Genomic DNA, 13,472 nt, shown 5'->3' on the forward strand with positions numbered 1-13,472 from the left:
ACTCTTTCTTAGTTTTGAAACTTTTTTGTCCCCTTTAATAAAAAATCCCATGAGTGATCCTAAGGAAGTAAGATATTTGTGCGTCTCTATTAACATGCAACAATTAAATGGCAACGAATTGGTGTGAAATAGGAACATTAAGGATATAAATGAATAATTATGCTAACTGCTAAGTAACATATATATACACACACACTACCTTGAATGTTTGTGATTCCTTATATATACTACCTCGAATGCATGAACTTCCTTACTTGAATGTTAATGTAATGACCCTATCACGACCCAACCCCGTAGGCCGTGACTAAAGTCCGACCTGGACCCCCGTATACATATCTATCAACTGTAGCAAGTCGAACTAGGAACAATGTGATACTATACATAAGAACCCCACTGGGTCATAACGTTCCCATATACATATAGCCTCTTTTATTTGTCTCCTGAGGAGTTACCATTGATCATATCATAAAAGGGCACGCAAGCCTACAAGGCTGCCATAACATATTAACCGTTCATTAAGGTATGGTGTGGTTCTCTTATCCCATATTTTGGGTAAGGGTTTGGACATGTTATGAAGGTATAAATATGTATTGGAAACATGAAAATATACATGTTACGACCAAAGAACGTTGTAGATCATGTAGGGGTTGATTTGATGCTACTCTAATGGGTTAAAGTTTGGCTCGAGTCATTGTTATTGTGGTGTTATGTTGGGCATTGTTTTGTAGTGTTGCAGGGCTGGAACATGGTTAAAAATGACTGTATAGGCTGCTGGTTGTATCCATGTAACCCTCCGTTTTGGTGTGGTTAAGATTTTATAAAATAAAGACTAAAAACTCTATTTTGGTACCATGATTTTGGGCGAGTTGTTGGAAACTTGTATTGCATCATATTATCGTAATTCAATGTTGTATAGCTGCTGGTTATTATTGTTAATGTGGCTGCTAAGGTTTGGAAGTTAAAACAGAAGTTTGGATAGGACAAGTTATAGGGGAGATATTGCTTGATTTCCGCTAACTTCGGAACTAGTAATGAACTAGTCTAAGGAAATAGATAAGGGATTGGTTCCTATGGGTAATTGGTGGTAGAATTACAAGCTGGAAAGTCGAAGGTTACTAACCTTAGAATTACTTTTGTATTAAATAGGTTAAAAGAGTAGCGGAGCGAGTCTGGATGCGATTAACCCATAACAGGTATGTGAAGCTATCCTTCTTTTCTTTTGGCATATCTTAGCCTTAAGTGATTGATACACGAAATGTGGGGGTACTTCCATTCATAGAACCCCAAGTATGACTCATAAGTCTTATTCACTTCTCGATGGTAGAATTTCTATACTAGTTGAGTTATTGCCTATCAAGGCTTCTATATGATAGAGAGTAGTAAGTATGTGAAGTTTTCTCTTGATATGTCTTTGGCATAAGTATGAAGCCTTTTCTTCTCTCGGCATGTTTTTGGCATAAGTATGTAAAGCTATCTCCTTTCTCTTGGCATGTCTTTGGCATGAGTAAATAGAGTTATCCTTCCTTCCTCTTGGCATATCCTTAATAGAAGTGCAGTGTGTATATTTGCGTACGCAAGTGGGGATAATCCCATGCATAAAGCCTTGAGCATACCTCCTGATTCTTATCCACTTCTGAATACTAGAACTCCTACAATAGTTGAGTTATTGTCTCTCAAACTCCTATGGGATGGGAAGTGATAAATAGGTAAAGCCTATCCTTTCTTTCTTTTGACATGTCTTAAAGATAGATGATACATGATACGATTGCTGAGGTAATTCCATTCTTAAGCTCTGAATACGCTATATATCTCCTATTCACCCATTGGCGGGAAAACTCTCATCGTAGTTGCGCCAGCTTCCCTGAACCGTCTATATGTCGATTAGGGGTGGGATGTAAAGCCCCTATTCCTAAGGACTCTGTGATGACAGATGTCCCTGATTTCCTTAAGTTGGTTGACATTACCCTAAAATATGTCTATAATTCCTGAGGCTTCGCTTAATGTAGCCCTAGTGGTACTCAAAGGGCACTTGAGATGATTATTATCTTGATCCACGAATAATAGTTCTGTATGACTACCTCATTAAGTTTCAGATAATGATCCACCTGTGTATGGTTGCCTATGACACCGAGTCCCCTAATGGGTCGGGTATGATATATGATGATACGATTGTGACGACCGAGTCCTATAAAGGGCCGGATATGACTGAGTCCCATAAAGAGCCGGGTATGACCGAGTCCTATAAAGGGCTAGGTATGACCGAGTCCCATAAAGGGCTAGGTATGACCGAGTCCCATAGAGGGCCGAGTACGATCGAGTCCCATAAAGGGCCAAGTACGCTATGTGAGAACATGGTAATATAATGACATGAACAACTCACCTAGTTCCTCACTAGAGGGCCGAGTACGTATGTATATATATGATGATGTGAAGTGATAAGGGATGTTGGCATCGGGCCCTATGATAGTCCTACAGTTATATGATTCACCGAGCCCCGGAAAGAGCCAACTATATTGTATAATATGAGCATGCTTGTTTTTATGATTCTCAAGGTACAGGCATAGTGTTTTCTTAAGTAATGTATTTATTCCCCTGACTCTCTTTATTTCAGATATGCTTCCAGTTATGCTTTACATACTCAGTACATATGTCGTACTGACCCCCTTTCTTTGACGGGGGGGAGGGGGGCATTTCATGCCTGCAGGTTCAGATACATGCTTTGGGGATCCACCAGCATAAGAGTCCCGTTTAGCATTTTAAAAGCGCTCCATTGTGCTGGAGCCTAGATTTTGGGTACTAACCCTCAATATATATATATATATATATATATATATATATATTTATGTGTGTGTGTATATATATATATATGTGTGTGTGTTCACGGGTACATCGGGGGCCCTGTCCCACCTTATGTTACTGTTCTTACTCTTAGAGGTCTGTAGACATATATGTGGGTTATATATGTATGTGTGTACAGTTGTCCTTATATATTACGACAGCCACTTCGGCTTGTGTGTTACCATGCTTGTTGATACATTATAACTCAAACAGGGGACGGGTTTACTTATGGTTAGCAGGAGCATACGCGAGTGTCCAATTCGGGCACCTGTCATGGCCTACGGGGTTTGGTCGTGACAGAAGTGGTATCAGAGCAGTTCGTCCTTGGATTGTTTACAGACCGTGTCTAGTAAAGTCTTATTTATTAGTGTGTTGTGCACCACATCTATAAACGGGAGGCTATAGAGCATTTAGGATGTTATCTTTCTTTCTTGTCTTAGATCGTGCGATAGAGCTCAGCCATAGGAAAAGAAATTCTTTTTGTTTACTAACCTTTGGTATAGCTGAAGAACGACATCGACAGAAGAAAGTGGTGGATGATATTGGAAGCTACACAATATACAGGTAAGTAATGGTGTGAAAGAGGCATGCTGGATAAGGTAAGAAGATTGAAATATGATTGAAATGTAAAGTTAAGAAATTGAAAGGAAAAGTAGACAGGAAAGTGTAACGGGTACAATTCGAGTTGGACATACGAGGTAAGTCCATCATTTTATACTATTGTTGATATTGGGTGCCCTGTGTGGCTGTGATATGAATATATATATGTTGGCCCTATGAGGGATTATTGGTATTTCTTGAGTGCAGGTTTGGGATAGTAAGGAATATAGAGAAAACTCTGCCAATATTTTTTGGAAATAAAAAGAGAAAGAGATATAAGGTGTAGTATATCTTGAAAGATTGTATCCACGGTAACAATGAGATACGACTAAACTAGGAGTACAACTGACTTTGGGAAATAAGTTAATTGCGGTATGGGTGGTAATTAAAAGGTCAATACTGATATGGTGAGAAGAATGGTGATGGATATGAATGTCTTAAGACAGGGGGGTAAGTACGTTTGCTCCACCAGGTGGAATTAGCCCAGAGTAAGGATCGTGAATAAAAGTTAAGAAATATTACCCTTCGGGATTGACCATGAGCAGAATATAATGTGAATATAATGAGGATCATCATGGAAGTATGTAGGAGTTAGCATCGGGTACACGATAAGAATGAAAACTCATGAAGCAGAAAGGGGTATTGTGTATGTACCTCCACTTTGGAAAATAGTGGGATCCCTCGAGGATAGGGAATTGAAATTTCAAAACAACTGAGGCATTGTGAAATTATTAAAGAAACAAGTGGTATCCTTTGAAAAAAAAAGGGTGATAACAAAATGTGAAACACGTGTCATCAGAGTATAAGTGCCCCCGAATGGAGAATCGGAGACGATTATAAACACTAGTGACATACTAATTAGGATGAATGAAATGTGGCTTCGTCTAAATTACTACATTAGTATTATGACTAGAGTACCAGTACATGGACTAGAGTGTGTACTATTTATCGAGAATTCTAAGCACCCCATGATTGTACTAAGATTTCTTATAGGGGCAACCTAAAGTCTAGATGATCTAACAGAAGGAGTAGACATGGGGGAGTATGACAAATGTGTTGGAATAGAATCATTTGCGCGTGAATAGTTGAAAATAAACAAGAGGATGACATGGGTCCACCCTAAAAGGGGGGGGGGGGAAGCGGACAATAGAAATACAAGCATAAGAGAAAATCAACTGACGCTATCATATATAAATGGGAATGCTTAAACTTCAAATGAGATCCCATAAGGGATGGATGGACCTCGAGGCCAGCAATAAATAGATAGAAGCTGCGGTATCTGAGACCATGTGAGGAACCATTGGTGGAAACCTTAAGGGATGGATGCGATCATACCAACACTAACGCACCGGATCCCATCAGGACTCCAAAGTTAAACGTGCTTGGGCGAGAGTAGTACTAGGATGGGTGATCCCCCGGGAAGTGAAAGAAGAAGTGAAACATAAGTATCCGTACCTATTCCCTACGTCTACAAGTAATCCTAACCTTTGGAACTCTGATATTGATTGCTCGATAAAAGTATATGTTATTGCAATGGAACAGAGAAACTCTCCATATAGTCTGTATAAGATCTTGAGGAAGGTTTTGGTTCACATTCGAGGATGAATGTTCTAAAGAGGGGAAGGATGTTACACTCCGTACTTTTGTACCTTGAAAGACTTTTGTATCTTGAGAGGTTTTTGAGTTTCGTGAAAGATTCTTAAGCTTTTTAAGTTTCTTGAAAGATTCCTAAGTTCTTGAAAGCGTCTTAGAAGTTACCATGTGAGCCAGATAGGCTATAACGATATCAAACAACTCTAAGGAAAGGAGAATGTGATACCCCATGGCAGGAAAGATTGGAAATAGCGGTATAAGGATTTGAAAGGAGTTGGAGGTCAAATAATAAGTCGTGGAACTCGACTTGCTTGCGTAAGCGATCAACTAGGACGTCTTATATAACTAAGTTACTTGAGTACATGTTGAGCTTAAGTAGCAAGGAATACATAGGCTCTTAAAGTAAGACGAGACTACGAACCCACGGAAGAGGCGGAAGGAGGCGTAACACCTACTTGGAAGCAAGTAGGTGATGCACCTACTTGGACTAACTAGGTGACTCACCTGCTTGGAGTGGACTCCACTGCCACATGGCAGCATATGAGTGGCCGCATGGATGAGGTGGCACCTTAGGGGGCTGCCACATGTCACCCCTAGGGGATGCCATGTGTCACCCTCTAAAAGTGGATATATATACTTAGTCTTATGACTAAGTCTTCATTCTTGAGATGAACTTAGAAAAAGAAAAAAGAGAAAAATGTGAGAGCAAGAGCAAGACAGCCACGGGTTGCTCTAATTCAAGGTAAGCCCCCAACTTTTTCTTCGTAAATTAATTATTTAAGGTATCTATGGTTAAATAATGGTGTTTAATAGCGTAAACTACTCGTTGGGGCAGCAAGGAAGTGAAGCAAACAACCCCACCAATTTTCAGCACGTTAAAGAGCTTCCGAAGCCAATTTTCAGCAAGTTTGGGAAATCGTTCGTTAAGGTATGGTGTAGTTCTCTTTTTCCACGTTTTGGGTAAGGATTTGGACATGTTATGAAGGTATAAATATGTATTGAAAACATGAAAATATACATGTTATGACCACAGAATGTTGCAGGTCATGTAGGGATTGATTTGACGCTACTCTAACGGGTTAAAGTTTGGCTAGAGTTGTTGTTATTGTGGTGTTGTATTGGGCATTGTTTTGTAGTGTTGCAGGGATGAAACATGGTTAAAAATGACTGTATAGGCTGCTGTTGCAGCCATGTAACCCTCCATTTTGGTGTGGTTAAGATTTTATGAAATAAAGACTAAAAATCCTATTTTGGTATCATGATTTTGGGCTAGTCATTGGAAACTTGTATTGCATCATATTGTCGTAATTCAATATTGTATAGATGCTGGTTGTTATTGTTAATGAAGCTTCTAAGGTTTGGAGGTTAAAACGGAAGTTTGGATAGGGCAAGTTATAGGAGAGATGCTGCTTGATTTCTGCTAACTTTGGAACTAGTAATGAACTAGTCTAAGGAAATGGATAAGGGATTGGTTCCTATGGGTAATTGGTGGTAGAATTACAAGCTGGAAAGTCGAAGGTTACTAACCTTAGAATTACTTTTGTGTTAAATATGTTAAAGGAGTAGCGGAGCGAGTCTGGATGCGATTAACCCATAATAGGTATGTGAAGCTATCCTTCTTTTCTTTTGGCATATCTTAGCCTTAAGTGATTGATATACGAAATATGGGGGTACTTCCATTCATAGAACCCCAAGTATGACTCATAAGTCTTATTCACTTTTCGATGGTAGAATTTCTATACTAGTTGAGTTATTGCCTATCAAGGCTTCTATATAATGGAGAGTAGTAAGTATGTGAAGCTTTCTCTTGATATGTCTTTGGCATAAGTATGAAGCCTTTTCTTCTCTCGGCATGTTTTTGGCATATATATGTAAAGCTATCTCCTTTCTCTTGGCATGTCTTTGGCATGAGTAAATAGAGTTATCCTTCCTTCCTCTTGGCATATCCTTGATAGAAGTGGAATGTGTATATTTGCGTACGCAAGTGGGGATAATCCCATGCATAAAGACTCGAGCATACTTCCTAATTCTTATCCACTTCTGAATACTAGAACTCCTACAATAGTTGAGTTATTGTCTCTCAAACTTCTATGGGATGGGAAGTGATAAATAGGTAAAGCCTATCCCTTCTTTCTTTTGACATGGCTTAAAGATAGATGATACATGATACGATTGCTGAGGTAATTCCATTGTTAAGCTCTGAATACACTATATGTCTCCTATTCACTCGTTGGTGGGAAAACTCTCATTGTAGTTGCGCCATCTTCCATGAACCGTCTATATGTCAGTTAGGGGTGGGATGTAAAGCCCCTATTCCTAAGGACTCTATGATGACAAATGTCCCTGATTTTCTTAAGTTAGTTGGCATTACCCTAAAATATGTCTATAATTCCTGAGACTTCGCTTAATGTAGCCCTAGTGGTACTCAAAGGGCACTTGAGATGATTATACCGCCTATGACACCGAGTCCCCTAATGGCCAGGTATGGTATATGATGATATGATTGTGATGATCGAGTCCCATAAAGAGCCGGGTATGACCGAGTCCTATAAAGGGCCAGGTATGACCGAGTCCCATAAAGGGCTAGGTAGGACCGAGTCCCATAGAGGGCCGAGTATGATCGAGTCCCATAAAGGGCCAAGTACGCTATGTGAGAACATGGTAATATAATGACATGAACAACTCACCAAGTTCCTCACTAGAGGGCCGAGTACGTATGTATATATATGATGATGTGAAGTGATAAGGGATGTTGGCATCGGGCCCTATGATAGTCCTACAGTTATATGATTCACCGAGCCCCGGAAAGAGCCAACTATATTGTATAATTTGAGCATGCTTGTTTTTATGATTCTCAAGGTACAGGCATAGTGTTTTCTTAAGTACTGTATTTATTCCCTGGCTCTCTTTATTTCAGATATGCTTCCAGTTATGCTTTACATACTCAGTACATATGTCGTACTGATCCCCTTTTTTCGGGGGGAGGGGGTGCATTTCACGTCCGCAGGTTCAAATACACGCTTTGGGGATCCACCAGCATAAGAGTCCCATTTAGCATTTTAGAAGCTCTCCATTGTGCTGGAGCCTAGATTTTGGGTACTAACCCTCAATGTATATATATATGTGTTCACGAGTACGACGGGGGCCTTATCCCACTTTATGTTACTATTCTTACTCTTAGAGGTCTATGGACTTGTATGTGGGTTATATATGTATGTGTGTATAGTTGTCCTTATACATTATGACAACCACTTCAGCTTGTGTGTTACCGTGCCTGTCGATACATTATAAATCAAATAGGGGACGAGTTTACTTATGGTTAGCTGGAGCATACGCGAGTATTTAGTTCAGGCACCCATCACGGCCTATGGGGTTGGGTCGTGATAGAAGAGATAGTGAAGTTGTGCACGATAACATACCTGACCCATTATGGGACTCAGTAAATAATGTATTAACAGTATGCATGAGCAGAGTAGTGAGTAACCATATGCAAATTGAATCATCATCTGAGACTCAATAAAATAGTGAAGTGAACCATCACTTGAAGATCAGGATTGTAATCGTCTCAAGTACATTCTAAATGTCATTAGGGGTCATATCAAATAGAGCCTCAGGAATTATAGACATGTATCAAGACAATGCTAAACAGCTTATGTGTTACACCCCGTACTTTTGTACCTTGAAACACGTTCTTAAGTCTCTTGAAAGGCTCTTAAGTTTCATTGAAGGATCATAAGCCTCTTACGTTTCTTAAGGTTTCCTAAAGTTTCTTAAAGCTTCTAAAAGCTTCTTAAGACTTCTTAAGAACTCTTAAGCTTCTTAAGAGTTTCCATGTGAGCCGGATAATCTATAACACTATCAAACAACTCTAAGGAAAGGAGAATGCGATACCCCATAGTAGAGAAGATTGGAAATCGAGTTATAAGAATTCGGAGGAAGTTGGAGACCGAATGATGAGTCGTAGGACACAAATTATTTACGTAAGCTATCAACTTAGAAATCTTACATACTTAAGCTATTGGAGTACATACCAAGCTTATGTAGCAAGGATTACATAGGTTCGTAAAGTAAGACGAGATTATGAACCCATGAAGGGGAGAAATGTCACGACCCAACTCCGTAGGCCGTGACTAGGGTTTGACCTGGACCCCCGTATATACCTATTAGCTGTAATCAAATCGAGTTATGCACAAAGTGATACTACTTACAAAATCCCAATAAGTTAAAACTTTTTCGAGTACGTATGGCCCCTTCCATTTATACCGTATCATGAAAGGGCACGCAAGTCGATAAGGCTGCAATAACATAAAAACATTTACAACAGGCCGTATAGGCATAATCGAAATGAACTTACAAATAACCCACATACATATGTCTACAAACCTCTAAGAATAGTAATAGCAACATATGGCGGGACAGGGCCCCCGTCGTATCATTGAATATACAAATATATACATAAAAGGTCTAATAACCAAAGGCTTGGTTCCGATTCAATGGAGCTCCTCCCAAACTTGCCGAGTGGAACCCTAAGCTGGCGGAACTCCAAAGCGTGCATCTATAACTGCGGGCATGAAATGCAGCCCTCCGGAGAATGGGGGTTTAGTACGATATATGTACTGAGTATATAAAGCATAACAACACACAACTGAGATAACAACTGAAATAGGGATGCAGGAAACAAGTATGATAGTTAAGAGTTCACTATACCTGCATCCTATGAAAAGAGAGCATGTATATCACCCTCACATATCACTCTCGGCCCGCCGTGGGACTCGGTGTTACAATATCAATGTATATAGAATCATACCATCGTATACGACATCATTTCATACCTTACAAGTATATTACTATGTTTTCATATGTATGCTTGTTTATTAAATCCAGCCCTTTAGTGAGGGACCCGGTGAAGCTGTCATTTCATCGTGTATCATGCCCGACCCTTTATGGGATGTGGTGAATAATCATTTCGTCATTTATCATGCCCGGCCCTTCATGGGACGCGGTGAATAACCATTTTCTCATTTATCATGCTCGACCCTTCATGAGATGCGGTGAATTTATCATGCCCGACCCTTCATGGGACGTGGTGAATTTATCATGCCCGACCCTTCATGGAACGCGGTAAATTTATCATGCTCAGCCCTTCATAGGATGCGGTGAATTTCTCATGCGCGGCCCTTCATGGGACGCGGTGAAAGATGTATTAACAGCCTGCATGAGTAGAGTAGCAAAGAACCATATGCAATTTAACTCATCATCTGAGACTCAATGAAACAACCAAGTGAACCGGCACTTGAAGACCAGGATAGTACTCATTTCAAGTACCCTGCAAAATATCGTTAAGGGTCATATCTACTGGAGTCTTAGGAATATTAGACGTATATCTAGATAAGACTAAACAACTCATAGAACAAGAGACATTTGTCATCGTAGAGACCTTAGGAGTAGGAGCTTATACATTCAATTAACATTCAGCATATAAGAGACTCAAGAACTTTACGTTCAGACGTGACTAAGAGTCATGGATCATGTCTTCGCATATAGGAGGCTCGAGGGTGATAGCTTAGCTGCCTTAAGAGCCTTAGCATTTAGAAGTGAACATAAGTCATGTGCTATATTTGGAACTTACAACTGGAACTACCTCCACACTCATATCATACCTCATTTCATTTACGTTTAAGACATCCCAAAAAAAGGAGCACTAGGCTCTACATATATTACCTTTTATCCTATAGAAACCTTAAGAAGGCAATAGCTTAACTATTACATGAGTTCTACCATCACGGAGTGGATAAGAATTATGAACTATACTCGGAGCTTTACGAATGGAATTATCCCCATATTTCATATACAAACCATTCATAACTTATATCTAAGATATGCCAAAAGAAAGAAGAATAACTTTACATACTTATGCCAAAAACATGCCAAAAGAAAGCTTCACATACCTCTTATGGGTTACTCTTTGTCACGCTCACGTCGTCTTCCTCCAAACCTATTTAACATGGAAAAAATGCAAGTATCAACAACCCTTAACTTTTCAGCACCTTAAGTTATACACGAGTGTTCATAGAACCCATTTCCTCGCTCGTCTTCTCGACCAGTTCCTTAACTAGTTAAGGAGTTAATGGAAATCAGGTAGTATCTCCTCTATAATGTGTCCTATACGAATTTCCAATTACACTCCTAATACCTACAGCCAACCAAAAATAATGACCTGTAGCATATGTTTTAGAAATTTACATCAATAATATACAATATAAACTCCAAACGACTCGCTCGAAACTACAATATCAAAAGAGGGTTTTTAATCATTATTTCGTAAAAAATTTAACCATACGAAGTGGAGGGTCATATGGCTGCAATCAGCAACAAGCCCCCACACGCACAATGCCTCATTTCGACTACAATTTAATTATAATGAGCCTAATTTAGTTTATTTTGAACGTCGAGCATTTCCACAACTTTCTTACACTTCCAGTAGCATACAAGGTGTGTAATACACCCTATAACAACAACATAAACTTCAAATTTGAAGGAATGACCTTACCCTACCCGAAATTGGCCAAAATTTGCCAAAATTGTGCCTCAGAACTTCTCTAGCGTGATTTAAACACTGTGGCTGCTTGCTGCACCAAGACATGATTTTATACTAATACTACCTCCATATCATCGTGATATATTCTAGATAATTAATTTACGAAACGAAATTGGGACTTACCCCTTTTTTCCCTCCTAGCCGTCACTCTTTTCTCTCTAAGCTTTAGGGTTTGTTTTCTCTTTGTTGCTGCTGTAGTTTTTGGATAAGAACTGAATTAGGAGTCATATATTACATATATATAGGTGCCCTAAGGGTGACACGTGTCCAGCCCCTATTGGGCCACCGTATCCATGCATCCATTGAGGGGCTGCCACATGGCAGTGGGGTCCAACCCCCAAGCAGGTGGGTCACCTGCTTGCTTGAGGTGCTACCACGTGTCCTTCTCTTTTCTTCCTCGCGGGTTCATAATCTCATCTTATTTTAAGAGCCTATATAATTCGTACTTCATAAGCTTGGTATATCCTTAAGTTGCTTAGGTATGTAAGACTTCTAAGTTAGTAGCTTCCGTAGGTAAATCGAGTCCTACGACTCATTACTTGGCCTTCAATTCCTTCCGAATTATTATGACTCTATTTCCAACCTTCTCTATTATGGGGTATCCCATTCTCCCTTTCTTAGAGTCATTTGTTAGTGTCGTAGATTATCCGGCTCACATGCTAACTTCTAAGAAGCTTAAGAAATATTTTGAGCTCAAGAGTGTGGGGTGTAACATCGTGTCGTAGATTATTCGGCCCACATGATAACTTCTAAAAAGCTTAAGAAACATTCTGAACTCAAGAGTGTGGGGTGTAACATCCTTTCCCCCTTTAAAACATTCGTCCTTGAATGTTATTTAATCTTATAAGGTCTTACCGAGACTTTGGGAATTCTCAATATCAGTTATCACCCATAGGTCCCCTACTTGTCAACACCATTGATTTATGAGTTTAGATTACCTGTAGGTGTAGGGAACCCCTCCGGATATTTTTCTCTATCTTTATTTCATCACCTGCTTCGATGGGAGCCACGTCCTTAGTTTGCAACTTTCTAATTTGCTGACCTAAGATGGCAATAAGTCATTACTCGTAGGATAACTTCTCTGTTGTGTGGACCTCATCCACAGAGAATATTCTGGGAGGGTCGCATATATATTTGCGGAGCATTGATCCATGAACACTGGATGTATTACTTCCAATCGGATGGTAGGTCCAACCCATAGGCAACTTTGCCTATTCTACGAAGGGTCCGATAAGGACCAATGTATCTCTTTTTTATTGACTTCTATTAAACCTTGCCTTGGTGACGCTTTCACAAATACTCATTCATCCACTTCAACTCGAAAGGTTGACGTCAACTATCTGCATATGACTTTTGTTAACTCTAGGCTGTTAAAAGCTTTTTTTCTTGAATAAGCTTTACATCATCAATAACTTGCTGGATCCTCTATGGGCCTATCCATTAATCGAAGGGCAAAATGTCGTACTAAGATTTATTTGTGTTCCCAATCCTTTCCGGAATAATCTCCAGTGGTTAGCTTTAACTTGAATTTCCCTGTCTGAGATAATAGGTGTGGGAACTCCGTGAAATCTTATTGTTTTCTTTTTATGTCATCTCGCATAACCCTCAACTGAATATGCCTTCTTAATTGGAAGGGATTGGGTTAATTCTGTCTGCCTATTTACCATCACCCTATGAATTCATAATTCCTTGGAATGCGAGCTCAGCCTGTACTATAATCCATATTAACTGCTTTCTATTTCCGAGTTGGGGTTTCCATTTCCTGTAATAGGCTATCAAGCTTCTGATGCTCCCTTTTTGTTTAAGCTATTGTACAATTCCTCTTAATCCAACTTGTAACACT

General features: G+C 39.6%; 1 pseudogene; it reads left to right on the plus strand.

Moving 5' to 3' along the window:
- Positions 1–4,759: 4,759 nt before the first annotated feature.
- Positions 4,760–4,881, plus strand: LOC129888071 (5S ribosomal RNA; annotated as a pseudogene).
- The last annotated feature ends 8,591 nt before the right edge of the window (positions 4,882–13,472 follow it).

Source organism: Solanum dulcamara, chromosome 4 (assembly GCF_947179165.1).
Source record: "Solanum dulcamara chromosome 4, daSolDulc1.2, whole genome shotgun sequence".
Taxonomy (NCBI): Eukaryota; Viridiplantae; Streptophyta; class Magnoliopsida; order Solanales; family Solanaceae; genus Solanum; species Solanum dulcamara.